At 37.8% G+C, this 12,664-nt stretch overlaps 1 protein-coding gene and 1 long non-coding RNA gene across 2 annotated transcripts in view; one reads left to right on the top strand and one right to left on the bottom strand.

The window, feature by feature from the left end:
• LOC147843698 (uncharacterized) overlaps positions 1–12,664 on the bottom strand; it is a 341,063-nt gene that overhangs the window by 257,249 nt on the left and 71,150 nt on the right. The window lies entirely within an intron of this gene.
• Positions 9,922–12,664, top strand: part of slc12a5a (solute carrier family 12 member 5a) — a 2,560,186-nt gene continuing 2,557,443 nt past the window's right edge. The window contains exon 1 of the mRNA XM_087258141.1: positions 9,922–10,157. The gene's annotated coding sequence lies outside the window, so the exon portion shown is untranslated. The remainder of the gene's footprint in view (positions 10,158–12,664) is intronic.

Here is a 12,664-nt window from a genome sequence, read left to right as displayed (position 1 = left end):
GTTATATAATTTCAGTTGTTTGATATGCCGTCACATATTTCGCCAAACAGTCCTTAGGGTTGCGGAGAAGCATTCAGATATTTCGCCGAACAGATCCGCCACTTTTGGCGCTCATAAACAATCATTAAGCTCTCGTGCTGCAGGAATGAGGAGGTCTGCTGAAGGTGCAGCTGTCGTGAAGTGAGGAGTTTGCGTCTTTAATAAACTACGGCAGTTTGCGTTCATTGGACAGTAAGAATGATTAATGAATTCATATGAAACAACCCCTTAAAAGTCACGTCTCGCTTTCAGTTTCGGGCTTTGGCGCGTTTTGCACTCACACACAAGCGTACCGCGCCAAAGCCCAAGTGAACCGCGCTCAGGCACACCTCTTCCAACCGGGCCAGGGCCGGCCAAGTGAACCGTGCTTGAGCCCGATTCAGCGCACTCACACTTCTCAAACGATCCGAGAAACGGGCCTGGGCACGGTACGGATGGCATAGAGTGAGTAGGCCCTTAGAGTGTATGAGTGTTTCCCAGTGAAGGTTTGCAGCTGAATAATTCTGACTTTAATTGTATAAATACTACCGGTAAAAAGTTTGTGATCAGTTTTTTTCCATGTTTTTTTTGTTTGTTTTTTTAAAGAAAATTGTTCATCAGGGTGACATTTATTAAATGTATATAAAAATAGAAAAAATTACTCAAATTATTATTGCTTTTATTACTATTAATAATAATAATAATAATAATAATAATAATAATAATAATAATAATAATAATAATAATATTAGTGATTTCTGAATCATCTTGTGACTGAAGACTGGAGTGATAAAGCTAAAAATTAATCTTTAAAATCACTGGAATAAATTCATAATATGAATCATAAACTACTGTCGAACATATATTTTATAGTGAAATAACATTTCACAATTTCACAATTTATGCTGTTTATTTGATGCAATAAATGCAGCCTTGGTGGGCAGAAGAAGCTTGTTTTAAAACATTTAAAACTCATACTGATCCCAAACATTTGACTTTTTTTTTTTCTTAAAGTGACATTTAAAGGCTTAAATAGGTTAAATTAATTAATTAGGGGTAATTAGGGAAGTAATTGTTCAATAAAAAAATAACAAGATGTTTAAGGTAGCTAATACTATTGACCTTAAAGTGGTTTTAAAAATTCAAAACTGCTTTTATAATACCTGAAATAAAACTAATAAGACTCTCTTCAGAAGAAAAAATATCATCAGACATACTGTAAAAATTTACTTGCTTTGTTAAAAATCATTTGGGAAATATTTAAAAAAGAAAGAAAGAGTTAGGATGTTGTCAACACTTCACACTCCGGACCAGTTGGTAGCACTAAATGCACATTTTAACTGCTATGAAACACCTAAAATAGAAGAAGAAGAAAGTAATTAATCAACAAAGGGCTGAATTTGTATTACTAGTGACATTTTCATCAATAGAAATGCATCTTCTGAAGGGTAATTTTGTAGCAACGTATGTTAGCTTCATTGCTAACAAACTTGAACTACAATACATACAACTCCATTCTGGATTGCATTGAATCCTGAAAGTCAACACACTAGAGACGTAGAGGTGAGTGGCAGTTTAACAAATAACAAACTCAGCGTGTTAAAACAGACTGCACATGTCGCTTTATTAATTGCTTTCTGATTATTTACATCATGCAAGATTTTAATTAAGGCTCATCCGCCAAGTTGGTCTCGCAGGCAGGACGTGTTCGAGTCTTTGACATGGTAACCAATGCCACATCACATCAAACCACTTTAATGATGTTGACAAAGTGAAACGTGAACTTGAGAGACGGCGCAAGTAATTGGATGCAAGTCGGCTGTATGTGCACGCATGCAAATATGGGCAAAAGTTTTGTGAGTGCCAAGCCTTTAGCTCTCGTTCGGATTAAATATTAATTTGAGCCGCAGGAGATTTCCAATTGGGAGGTTGTATTTTCTCGATTTCGCATTGGTCTCGGTGGCTGTTGCATTGCATTTAGCTCAAACGTCTGAACATATGTCATGTGCGATCTCCAAAGCTAAACAAGAAGAGTCCACAAGAGGCAAAAGCCTGTTAACGTCGCCCAATCTGCACCAATCGCTCACAGGCTTTTCCCTCAACATCGACCACATCCAAAATGTATCTCTGAACATGCGGCGCCGCAAATGCCAAGGGCAGGCGAATGTCACGAAGCGTTAGATTATCCAGGCAAACACATCCTAATTGGAGAAAAGCTTGAAGTTCTCATTCTCCGACTTTTTTCGCTGGCTTATTAGGGATCAGGGCGCAGCGTTGTATCTTGTGCCCTCAGCGCTGCCACGAGCAAATGAGACATTCTCTCATTAGCAGGATAAACGCAGCAGTATGTTTCCCGTCTCGGCGTTGAACGGCGAAGGCCTGTGTTTGCATTTCTGGATCTGCTAGAACAAACATGCCAAGCTCATGCGCGCGTGTGTGGCTTCATCTGCACAAATATGACACGCTTCTGCTGTGATGTAGCATGATAAAAGTCAAGGCAATCAATTTCGTCTTGAAAGCCCTAGGGTTGTAGACGGGGCATGATTTTGAATCGCATTCAGTCAGTCTCCTGAGAAATTTATCTGGATATCAATGGGTTTTCTGCAGTGGTAGGCATATTTTAGGAGAATATAAACATGTGTTGCATGTGTTTATACCATAGTTCTGTCTGGGTCTCGAATCTGATTGGCTGATAGCCGTGATATATTTAAGTAATATCAGCACCCGTACAGCCTCTTTACCCTTTGTGTATTACTCCGCCCACATACAGCCAGCAAAAAGCAGACACTACAGAGCTACAGTTTAAAAGATGCTTGCTCAACTGTTTCACTGTCAGCTTATGATTTGAATCCAACGCGGAAGAAAGTAGTTCCTCATACAAAAGGGTTTTTGAGACTCTCCATGTTTGATTTTGTGTTATACCTACAGCTTCGTTATCAGCATAAATTGTACATTACATTTTGAGTTTGACAACAAAAATATACAAAAACACTAGGAAACCCATCTTTGTTTTCACTATGAGATGTTTGGGGTGTTCTTCATTGTGAAGGTTGTGAGTTGAGCTTCAGCAGTGAGCGTTTCAGCTTTGACAGGAGTAATTAGCACAACAACACCGCAGGCTGAACTAAACACTGATCCTCCAGAGACAAACTCTGAGTGACAGACAGATGAGAGACTTCTGGTCCAGCAGACCCACACACTCCCGGGCTTCGGCAATGTTTTCATCTCTAATGGACTCGTTGAACATCCACAGCCTATAGATTAAGCTTAAACTTAAAGCAGTGAACACTTCCAGCATTGAATTCTGTAGTACACTGAAAAAAATGTTTTCTTGGATTTACTAATTTTGTTTAAGCTAAGTGGTTGCAAATTATTTATATGGAATTTAAAGAAACTAATTAAATTTACTAGTGTTCAGCTTTATTTGTTTGTTTAAATTAAGCTCATATACATTTTTCGCAACCGCTTACCTTAAAAAAAATTAGTAAATCACGTGATCGGATATCGGGCTCGATCACAAAGTGTCAGACTCGACCGGAATCAGATTTTACCTTCCGATCAGGACTCCTTGTCCTCATTCTTTTGCCGTGAAAATTGTATGAAACATGATATCATGGTAATTAGGGACCGAGCACCTACGGTGCAAGGCCTTATTGCAGTGGTTCTCAAACGGGCTTCCTTCTAGTGGTACGCGGAGGAATCAAATATGTCATGTGTACATGCTACACATATTTCAAAATGTATCAAAAACGATTTATATATAAATATATGATGACATAAAGTCTATATTTATGAGATCCAGGCAACATTCCAGGTGTTGATGAGTTGGCTACTATACGTTAATTCTTTACATTTAAGTACAGGATTTTTAAGTACAGTAACCTACCATTTTTAACTTTTAAAAGAACATTTTAATTTAAACGTTGATGTTTTAAGTTTTCTTCTTTGTTTTACATAGAAGCACAGTACAGTGTTAATGTTCAGACTATTTATGATGTTTAAAGTGCCTGACAATAATAAATATTCTTAATAGTAGGTATTAATCTGCCACATTTTTGAACTGTGCAAAGCTGTAGCTTAGGGCCAACTACGCTACTGCTACTATTTTTCAATACTGCTCTGTATGTTGGCACTTGGAGAGACAATTGTTTTCTGAGGTGGTACTTGATGAAAAAAGGTTGAGAACCACTGCCCTATTGGAATTGCTTAATTTCTTTTTCTTCTTCTTCTGCTTCTTCTTCTGCTTCTTCTGCTTCTTCTTCGGGTTTGGAATGAATTGCGGTTTTGAGGGGCTAAACATGCCTGAAAACTCACAAAACTTGCACACGCCTCAGAAGTGGCGAAAATTTACATTTGTTATGGGTTTTGGAAGTGGGCATGGCAAAATGACTCAACAGCGCCACTTATGCACTTTCGACGGACTGGCCCCCGAGCTACGATTCACGCACGCATACGAAAATTGGCACAGACCTCAAACACACCAAAACATACAAAAAAGTCTCTAGGAGCTGAATCTCAAACCCAACAGGAAGTCAGATATTTTTAACCTTCTGCTGCGAAAAAGTGGCGTTTTGGCCATTTCCAGGCGTTGTATTTTAACAAACTCCTCCTGGGGATTTTATCCGATCAACACCAAACTTGGGTTTTGTCATCTAAAGGCATTGGCAATGTTAAATTGCGAAGATCTAGAGTTTCCGTTGAAGGGCGTGTCATTGGCGGCCTTGCAAACTTCGACGATTTGCCACGAAACAGAATGTTATTATTCAATAATTAATTTTCTTGTCGGCTTAGTCCCTTTATTAATCTGGGGTCGCCACAGCAGAATGAACAACCAACTTATCCAGCAAGTTTTTACTTAGCGGATGCTCTTCCAGCTGCAACCCATGTCTGGGAAACATCCACACACACACTCATACACTACGGACAATTTAGCTTACCCAATTCACCTGTACCGCATGTCTTTGGACTGTGGGGGAAACCGGAGCACCTGGAGGAAACCCACGCGAAGGCAGGGAGAACTGGCAAACTCCACACAGAAACGCCAACTTAGCCGAAGTTTGAACCAATGACCCAGCGACCTTCTTGCTGTGAGGCGACAGCACTACCTACTGCGCCACTGCCTCGCCCAGATGTTATTATAACTTAGCCAAATAATGTCCGATCTGCCTGAAAAGTCACATGGTCGATAAGATTCTTCTATTGAAGGCATCTACATGCCAATCTTGAGTCACAGTTATAGCGCCACCTGCTGACAAGAGGAAGTTTGGCATAAATCTGTGATTTTTCTTAGGTTATTTAGATATTTATTGGCTTAATTTAATGTTGTTCGCTGTTCTCTGTCATCCTATGGCCACCGGGCGATGGTGACCCCGGGTGCGAGGTCCCTATCATCGCTCCTTGCAGCTTTAATTTTTTTTGCATTGTCGCCCAGCCCTAACTCCACAAATCTCATGTATTCTGAATTGTGGTGCTGAGCAACCTTAATAGTCCAAACTCAACATTTCATATTCTGTGATGTGACCATTGCAAATGCACATATTGCAATACCAATACAGACCATTTTGTGGATGTAAACAAAAACAATGCGCTCCCAACGTATTTCCTGTTTTACATATTTAATTTCTGTATCTTCTGAGAATCCAAAAAGAACCACATATTGATAATGTTATGATAGCTGTTTTAACATCAAGCTATGATTGAATCGCCTTTTCTTACAGTTATAAAATAGTTTGATAACAAGCAGGAAATGTTCATCGGCCAATGACATCACCACGTTGAAATGATCTATGTTGTGCAGCCCCTAGTTTGCATAATAGAAGCATCGTTAGGTCAATGAGAGTCCCCAGTCGGATATAGGAACAAGTGTGTGCAGAGGGGGGTAGTAACGAATTACATTTACTTGAGTAAAATTATTGGGTAACATTTACTTTTTGAGCACATTTAAATATGTGTACTTTTACTCTTACTCAAGCAAATTATTAAAGAAAAATCATTACTCTTACTTCGCTACATTTCGTGGCGTTCCTCCGTTACTATCAAGTGATAATAAATATGATCCAAATATCGCGAGGCGCCTCATTGGAGAGGTTGTGTCGCGAGAGGTTGCTATAGAGACGCGTCTACCGCTTTCAGTTGTGTTGAATGATGGCTGATGAGGGAAACATGCGAGTTATACTGCGGTCATGCCATGGCCATCTGCGGTTCCAAAAGTATGATCATGTTGTCTGTGCAGTAGCCTATAAGTTTATCAGACAGGGTCACCCAACCTCAAGTTCAGTTTGGTTTCATTTCAAGATGTCTTTGTCAATGACAAAGGTCCAGAGTTTGTCCTATAACATGAGCTCATTTGTCTTATTTTGACTGCTATGCCATCATAAATAGTGAAATTAATCCATTGAAAAAGGCTTTAAGACCAAGCAGAATCCTATATTAAAATTAATATGAAACTAATTTGGACGAGGCAGTGGCGCAGTAGGTAGTGCTGTCGCCTCACAGCAAGAAGGTCGCTGGTTCAAGCCTCGGCTCAGTTGGCGTTTCTGTGTGGAGTTTGCATGTTCTCCCTGCCTTCGCGTGGGTTTCCTCTGGGTGCTCCGGTTTCCCCCACAGACCAAAGACATGTGGTACAGGTGAATTGGGTAGGCTAAATTTTCCGTAGTGGGTGAATGTGTGTGTGGTTGTTTCCCAGAGATGGGTTGCGGCTGGAAGGAAGGAGTTGGCGGTTCATTCCGCTGTGGCGACCCCAGAGTAATAAAGGGACTAAGCCGACAAGAAAATAAATGAATGAAACTAATTTGGCTATTTTTGTTATGCATGAATTTTCAGTCAAATCAAATGTAGGCTACTTTTTTTAAAAGAGAGTCTAGAAAAATTGTGAAGCTCTTTTATTATTATTATGTTTATTTTTTTTATTATTCAAATAGCCAAATTCTGACTGAGGACAGTTGAATGTTCTGGCCAGTTTATATGCCAAGGCTACAATAGGCTACAGTTTTTAATTTAAAACTTTAACAGATTCTTATTTATTTTTTTCTAATGATTTATAATGTATGAATTTGAATTTGAAAAACAAGTATTTATTCTTTTTTAAATTCCAAATCTTTAAGAAATATTTTGGTACATTAAACGTGTCATCATGATGACGATCTAGCTAATCCAGGTAAAAACAGTGCTTAAAATGTCACTAAAATACAGTATTTTAATCTCGTACATTGTAAATGGTTTGAATAACTGCAAAAAGGTCCACATTTTGAGAAAAAGAACCATCCCTTATACCAGGCTGGCTGCGGGTCTGCTATGAGATAACCAAAGCTGTTTAATGGAATAACTGATTATCCCAGTTCTTACTAGTCATTCACGATGGTAATTATTAATAATATAACATTTAAACTTTATTTTTTACATAAAATCATAAAATGGTGTATATATATATATATATATATATATATATATATATATATATATATATATATATATATCCCCTGTATTTTTTCCCCCAATATCTGTTTAACAGAAAGATTTTTCAACACACATTTCTAAACATAATAATTTTAATAACTCATTTCTAATAACTGATTTATTTTATGCTTGACATAATGACAGCACATAACATTTTACTACATATTTTTCAAAATACTAGCATTCAAGATGCAGCTTAAAGTGACATTTAAAGGCTTAACTTGGTTAATTAGGTTAGCGTAATCAGGCAAGTCATTAATGATGGTTTGTTCTGCAGACAACCAAAAAAATATTGCTTCAGGGGGCTAATAACAGTGACCTAAAAAATGGATTTAAAACTATTAAAAACTGCTTTTATTCTAGTCTAAATAAAACAAATAAGACTTTCTCCAGAACAAAAAATATTATAGGAAATACTGTGAAAAATTCCTAAATTTATTAAACAACATTTGGGAAATATATAAAAAAGAATCACAGGAATCATTTTTTATATATATAAAATCTAAAGTAACTAGTAACTATTTACTTGAGTAATTTTTTCATCAAGTACTTTTTTACTCTTACTAGAGTAAGATTTAAGATTGTTACTTTTACTTTTAGTTGGGTAAAAATTTTCTCAAGTACTTGTATTTTTACTTGAGTATAGACGTTGGATACTCTACCTACCTCTGAGTGTGTGTGTATGTCTGTGTATGATCTGCACGTGTGTTGAAGCTCTTGGTTTGGAGTGGCTGATCTCCAGATGGAGGAGAGGGGTTTGGACTGGAGGATCTGCGTGGGATGTGAGAAATGAGTTTTGTACATGTTGTTAATATCTGAGCAGCTTTAACTGAGTCATGATACTGATGTGACTCTGAGCTGCTCCTGCTGCTGTTCGCTTGCTTTGTTTATTCATAATAAATTCAACAACAGCTGAACAAAGTGCTGCACAAAACAGGCCTTTGATAACAACAAACGAATAAAACAATGCAAATGAGGGAAATTATGTACAGTTAATGAACATAACAAATACTGTATGTTTTTAAATGATGTAGTTTAGGTGTAAAGATCGAAAAACGTTCACTTATTTAAAATATTGCACATTGGTTATTAATTTGACTCAAATGATTTTTCTCATTCAGGAAGGAATCAGGATTGAGACTCACACATAGGCGTGTCACTAAAATCAATATATGGTCTTATCACACAACACATGGACATGAGCTTTTGTGCTGAAACTTCACAGACACATTCTGGAAACACAAAAGACTTAAATCTTGAAAAGGGGTAACATAATAATTCTTTAATGCTTAAACTTAAAAACAAAACTTTAAACTAAGTTATGTACATAAAAACAATAAAATCTATTGCAAAATAATTTTCACAATGCAAGTAAAATCTTTAAAAACTATTGATGCTATCTATCTATCTGTCCGTCCGTCCCTCCCTCCCTCCCTCCCTCCCTCCGTCCGTCCGTCCGTCCGTCCGTCCGTCCGTCCGTCCGTCCGTCCGTCCGTCCGTCCGTCCGTCCGTCCGTCCGTCCATCCATCCATCCATCCATCCATCCATCCATCTATCTATCTATCTATCTATCTATCTATCTATCTATCTATCTATCTATCTATCTATCTATCTATCTATCTATCTATCTATCTATCTATCTATCTATCTATCTAGTTGAAGGAAATTTTCACATGTCTGATAATATTTTTTTCTTCTGGAGAAAGTCTTATTTGTTTTATTTCGACTAGAATTAAAGCAGTTTTTAATTTAAAAAAAAAAAAAAAACATTTTAAGTTAAAAATTATTAGCTCTTTCAAGCTACATTTTTTTTTCTACAGAACAAACCATCATTATAAAATAACTTGCCTAATTACCCTAACCTGCCTTATTAACCTAATTAACCTAGTTAAGCCTTTAAATAATATTTGACTAGATATTTTTTCAAGACACATCTATACAGCTTAAAGTGACATTTACTGTTATCATGGCATAGAGAAAATCAGGTATTAGAAACGAGTTATTAAAACTATTATGTTTAAAAATATGTTGAAAAAAATCTGCTGTCCGTTAAACGGAAATTGGGGGAAAAATAAACTAATAATAACTAATAAGTCTGACTTACACTGTATTCAGTTCAATTCAATTCAGCTTTATTTGTATAGCGCTTTTAAAGTGTAGATTCTGTCAAAGCAGCTTCACATAGATGGTCATAGTAATTGGAACAGAGTTAGTTCAGTTTTTAGGGTGCTTTCACATCTGTAGTTCGCTTCATTTGGTCCGGACCTAGCGCAATAAATTATACATTGTTGCATCTTCTGCCGTCTTTGGGTCGTTTTTACACCACACTGCTGGCTTTGGTCCGAACCAGTTGAAAAGAACCAAAATGCATTCATGTGACAAAATCCACATCTCTCATTGGCCAGATGTTGTTGAACATATTTCCTAAACTGCTTATTGATTGGTCAAAATTCACGTGCGGGAAAATGCCAGTGAACTCCCGCACGTAAACAAAACCTTTTACTTTGGAGGGACGACTGCGCTGGCTGATTGTATCCCTGCTTTAGACAAACTATACATTACGAAAATAAAGCGCGGCCGCAGCTGGAAAACAGTGTTTAATGTCACTTCAGGAGGAGGCGTGAATTAATTTAGCTAAACTGCGACATGGTCATCTTGCGGAAATATTACCAACGATCCATCAGGTAATGTTTTCCCCTCTCTCTCTCTCTCTCTGTTGGTAAAGCGCTGTCAACAAATATTTTCCTCCATATCCCATAATGCACAGCGCATCGGCCTACGGCAGCTGAATTAGTCCAAAAGGCGCAGTACTTTTTGCGGTTGGACCTGTTTTAGTACGGATCACATTCTCACCACAAACGAACCGCTCCAGGGTTAGTTTGAAAGCGTACCGAGACCACCTCTTCAAGCAGGTCTCGGTACGCTTATTTGGTCCGCTTTTGGTGCGAACTCGAGTACGATTGCTGCATTCACACCTGCCCAAACGAACCGTACCAAAAGGGGAAACGAACTCTAGTGCTGTTCAATCAAACTAAATAAGGTAGGTGTAAAAGCACCCTTAGTGTTTCTGTATCTATCTTTCGAGTAATAACCAATTGTTTCAGTGCATCCAACAAACATTTCCTGAAATCAGTTTTAAAAGAATAATACTCTTTCTCTCTCTTTCTCCTTCTGTCCATTTAGCAGACGAAGCGCTCAATATCCTAAAAGAATAATGATCCTTTTGCTTCCTTTCTGCAGTTCACCTTACAAGAGCATTTCCGTATAAGTGCTCTGTAAAACTTTGGGGTTTAAAGTTAATAAGCTGAACAGATTTCTCATTTACCCCTGTCTGCAGTCTCCTCGACGCTGCCGGGAGAAGCGCAATAAGGGAAGCAGTTAAATTTAGCAATTATCCTGCTCTGCTTGTATTGCAGCGAGGGGGAATGAGCGTGTTTTTGTGCTCTGGTTGCCCTCCGCGTTCACCCTTCCCCAGGGACAGCGCTGTCACTTCGCTTTAGCTCCAGCGCTCGGCAGCGTTGCAGCGGTAATGGCTTTTGATCCAGACAAACCCATGGCTAAATGAGCTCAGAGGAGCTGCTTCTTTTGCCCGGACCAACGCTGGACGCCAGTGACTTTCAGGACAAACATCTGCCTTCACCGGCAACTTTATTCGGGGAAACTCTTTTGGTAAATACCAGAGGTGGGACCAAGTCATTGTTTGGCAAGTCACAAGTAAGTCTCAATTCATTGCCCTCAAGTCCCGAGTCAAGTCCCGAGTCAAGACAGGCAAGTCCCGAGTCAAGTCCCAAGTCAATGGCAACAAGTCTCAAGTCAAGTCCAAAGTCCTATAGTTTGATTTTCGAGTCTTTTCGAGTCTTTTTAACAGAAAAATGAACTGTAAACAGATTATGTATGGTTGTAAGATCTGTATTTATTAAACAAACCTTTTTTATGAAAGAACATTGCTCAGATATATAAAAACACAAATGTAATTTTCTGAAAAAGTGCTGAACAGTGCTGCATCTTGTCTACACAGCACATTGCACAAGAACGAGTTCCACTACAATAGAGTCCATTTTGCCTCACATCACACAGAAATTGCAGGTCTACTGCTGTCTAGTTCATTAAGTTTAGTTGTGCTATGTTATGTCTTCTGTGATCAACTTGTGATTAACTAAAACTACATAAACGACCTCAATGAGGCAGCAGTAGACCAACAACTCCTGTATGCTGCAAAGTAAAATTGAGTGAACTTGGTATTTTGTCAATTGAATCTCGTGTGCTGAAGAGATGAAGATGCAAATCTGTCTAGCAGCAATGTAAAATTTTGGCACATATTCTCAATGAAGTAGGCTACTTTATACAAACATTAACGTTGTTTTCTTCACATAACAATGAAGAACTTTGCTCTCTACCTTGTGTGACGCTCGTGCACCGATTTTCTCTGTGGACAAAACTGCTTGCGAGCTCTCAAATATACGCTGCTCACGCGCAAATTTTCTCGCTCTCAAATATGCACTGCTCACACACACATTTTCCTGCGCGCTCTCAGAGATTATATACAGAATTTGAGTCTTGTGTTTCCTCTTCCTTTCGTGCTTTTTGATATGATTTATATTGAGGCACTATTTATTAACAATAACCAAAATACTAAAATAGACTTACATATTAAATTTTTAATCTAATAAACCATAAAATTTTGGCTGTATGTTATATGATGAGATATTTCCAGTTACAAACACTTAAAGACACAGAGAATAGATGTTGGATGTAAAGAATGCATTTTGTTTTTCAAACATTTATTAATCATCCGAAAGGTGTACCATACTAATCAAATAAAAAACATTTAAACAAAAATATAACTAACGCAAGCAGAAATATAACTGTGATGAAAATAAGGAAAAACTTGATAAGGTATTATAGCCTACTGTACTATTCACTCTTTAAATAAATCTCACTATCAATCCCATTTTATCATGGCAACTAAAATAAAGTGAACACGTCTCTGCTGTCTTCCACATTATTGATGAGATTGTGGAGGACATTTTCCATGTCATCCTCTTCATTTTGAAGAAAAACTGTTCCATAGGGCCCCTGAACACATCTATTGGCATGGACAGGGTTTTGAACAGTACTATAGTAAAGTACTTTAATTAATTTGTTGGGGTCATATTATAGTTGCTATGGTAACACAAGTGTAATATAAACA

The sequence above is a fragment of the Danio rerio genome, chromosome 6, assembly GCF_052040795.2.
Source record: "Danio rerio strain M-AB ecotype USA chromosome 6, GRCz13ab, whole genome shotgun sequence".
NCBI classification, from domain to species: Eukaryota; Metazoa; Chordata; class Actinopteri; order Cypriniformes; family Danionidae; genus Danio; species Danio rerio.
Note: the sequence above shows the minus strand (reverse complement) of the source record. Positions and strands in the feature narration are given on the sequence as shown.